Below are 3760 nucleotides of genomic sequence, written 5' to 3' on the forward strand. Positions count from 1 at the left end.
GTCAACTTAAAATTGGAGTCAGATTAATATAAAATTGGAGTCAGATAAAATTAATAACGGGATGAATTTGTAAAGTGCAAATTATTAACAATAATTGCTTTACTTCAGTGCTCAGAAAAGACAGAATAACGCAGAGACCTTCAAGGGGCAAATCTATGTATTTTTAGCAGTTTTGCCTGCCATTTTACAAGTGGTGACCTGCCTCCGTAATCTCCAACGAGCGAATGACGTCTTTTCAGCGCAACAACCTGTTTGGTACAGAGGATGAGTTTTGAGCTTCTTCTACTTCTCTGTCTTCATCAGCTCTGGTAAGTCCATTCTTTTTGCCTATTAGACGTTTTGAGGGAAAGCACAGACACATCCCATATAGACACATTTATATAATGGGTCGGAATACCCACTGTTAGACCGGAGACCGAAAAAATCCGGTGGGGCTAAAGATATTAGACAAAAACATGGATCAGGGACATGATAGCGGCAGAGCAGATGAGGAGGTAATTGAAGCTCTGGCCATAAAATTCAAAGATCTCCTTTTTCGTTTATGCGAGAAAGGACTAAATTTAGAATGGAGTAATGATGAAATCTTATCATGGTACTCTACGGAGGGTCGGAGACTAGAATCCAAATCAAAATACAGAAAAAACCCCGTCGCTATTGTTTACTTGCTTCGCCGTAACGACATCGACACCATGGCTAAAAATAAGCAAATTATAGTAAACATTAAAGAAATAGAGAAATCGCGTTCGGAAGAATTAAAAAAGTTGAGGGCTCAAGTCGACACATTTGTGTATAAAAAGCAAAGCTGGGCAAGACGGGTAGATGCGATGGAAGAGCAGATTAATGATCTCCAACAAAAACTCAGATCAGGTCGAAATTATGCATCCGCCTTAGAAGACTGTTGTAATAATGCAGGCTTCCCAATATCAGCTATAAAAGAAGCAGCCATAAATTCAGCATTTGATGCAGAAAGAAAACAGGATAGTGACGACAATGATGCGGTAACATTAGCGTACGAAAACTACACAAGAGAGGCTCGTAACCGAGCCCATGGGGAAAGTCCCTCTCAGAGGGCTAAAGAACGCAGCCTGGTTATGACACGGCAAAAAGCTAGCGATGTTCTGAAAAAATCAGTTCAAGTCGCAGTCCTTAAGAAAATAACAAATGTGGAAGATGAAATCACAACCATCAGTCGTCCTTTAACGTGTGAGGAATGCAGCTCACACAAAGAACTAGTTGGCATGATGCCAAGAAGAGGTCCATTCCAGTCTTACTGGGACACCTTAATGTTACAGGCCAATGTTTACAATCTAGAGATCAGAGACATATGGCAAATATAAAGGGAAGCATTATAAATAGACGCGATCATGAAACCAACACAGAAGTGTACGAAAGACTAAAGCAAACACTGCTAGATCTGAGAGTACCCAACCATGCAGAATGGAGTAAAATTGTTAACATTAAACAATCAAATAAAGAACCAATCGAAAGTTATGCAGAGCATTTGTGGGAATCATACAAAGAATACTCCGGCCTAGAAAACGCAGATAGGGATCATGAAGTTTTACTTCAGGTCCTAAAAAATTATGCAGGGCCAGCTGTTCAACAAGCTCTTTTGAATGGTGCCGACCCAGCTGAAAACACGTACAGGGCAGTGGTAGACTGGGCATCTAAAATCGAAAATAGACACAATCAGTCTAAATCGCATCATGTTGCAGCAACCCAGTGGGTGACAGAGGGCAACGGTGCTGAAAAAACGGAAAAATTGAATTACACCAAACATTGATGCGATTATTGCAGAAGAAAAGGTCATAACATACGCGACTGTTATCAGTTAAAAGCTGAGTGCGAAAGAAAGGGAGCACCCTCCAACACTGACACTGAAATTATCAAACGTTTAGATACCTTGAGTACGCAAAACAACACAAGAGCTCCCCGACAAATGGAGGAACAACAACAACAGGGACAAAAACAACAAAACAGCGAATTCCAAGCTGAACTCGAATTATTACTGTCGAAATATAACATACAATAGGGATGCGTGGCCTCCATTGCAATAGGGAGTATTATCAACAGCGGCAACCGTATCAAAATAAGGGCTAACATTGGAGGTCGGTTAGCCAACATACTTATCGATACCGGCGCTGCATGCTCCTGCACAAACATTCCGTTACCTCTAACAAATGAAAAAATTAGAGGCATAGGCGACACACTAATGATCGCGAGCAAAAAACAACCAGTTCAACTCGACTTAGGCATGATAATCGTAGAAGAGCTTTTTTGGTATTTACCAGACAACAATGAAGGAACTGTATTGGGAATGGACATCATGCAAAAACATGGCTTTTTTATTCACTGCCTTGAAAAACAAATCGAATTGCGAACAAATAAAACAATGAAAAAATGTTTTTCACGAGACAAAGAAAGCATCATGTCCATTTCCAAAACAGACCCCATACAACTGCTAATGGATAAATATAGCAATGTTTGGGCTAATCATGAACACGACCGAGGCCTCATTGATTTTGAAGTATACATTGAGGGGGAGCCACCTCCCCCACAAAAGCAATACCGCATTAAGCCAGAGGTAGAGGCTGCTGTTCATGAGAGTCAAGTCAAGTCAAGTCAAGTCATTTTATTTGTATAGCACATTTAACCGAACAACAGTTGACCCAAAGTGCTTCACAGGTTAAAACAGGAAAGGCAAAAACAATATGAATTCATAAAAATGAGTACAGGACTCCTTAAATACATTAAAAAAAAAAAATAAAAAAAATAAATAAAAAAGAATTAAAGGCAAGAGAATAAAAGTGTGTTTTCAGATTTGTCTTGAAACTACCAATTGTATTACAGGACTTAATATGAAGTGGGAGGGAGTTCCAGAGTTTAGGAGCTATTACAGAAAAAGCTCTGTCCCCTCTGGTTTTAAGACGTGTCTTGGGGATAGCAAGTAGCTGTTGGGTTGTAGACCTGAGTGGTCTGACGGCAGATTAAGTAGTCAAAAGCTCAGAAATATACAAAGGGGCTTGACCTTGTAGAGCTTTAAAAACGAAAAGTAAAATTTTAAAATCAATTCTCAATTTCACTGGTAACCAGTGGAGCTCAGCTAAAACTGGGGTTATGTGCTCATACTTTTTAGTGCCTGTGAGAAGTCTTGCAGTCGCATTCTGGACTAACTGAAGTCTATTTAAATTATGTTTGGTTAGACCTGTATACAGAGAATTACAGTAGTCTAAGCGTGAGGAAACAAAAGCATGAATGAGTGTTTCAAGATCTTTCTTGGATAAAAAATGCTTCAGCTTAGCTACTGTTCTAAGCTGATAGAAACTACCTTTAACAACAGAGCTAACTTGTTTATTAAAATTAAGAGAACTATCAAAAATGACACCTAGATTTCTGACCATATTCTGCAAATTTGATTACCAAGGGCCAAGGGCATTACTCCAGTGTTTTGAAGTAGGGGACGATCCAAACAAAATCATCTCTGTTTTCTTAGTATTCAACTGAAGGAAATGTTCTGCCATCCATGATTTAATGTCTTCCAAACAGTTAAAAATAGTATCGATATCTGAAGTACAACCAGGGGAAATGGGTAAATACAGTAATGTATCATCAGCATAGCAATGGTATCTTAAGTTGTGCTTTTCAAGGATTGAGCCAAGGGGCAGCATGTATAGGGAAAATAACAGGGGACCAAGAACTGATCCTTGAGGGACACCATATTTAATATCCACTGGAGGGGATGATTTAGCACCCAGTTTAA

This window comes from Xyrauchen texanus, chromosome 22 (assembly GCF_025860055.1).
Source record: "Xyrauchen texanus isolate HMW12.3.18 chromosome 22, RBS_HiC_50CHRs, whole genome shotgun sequence".
NCBI classification, from domain to species: Eukaryota; Metazoa; Chordata; class Actinopteri; order Cypriniformes; family Catostomidae; genus Xyrauchen; species Xyrauchen texanus.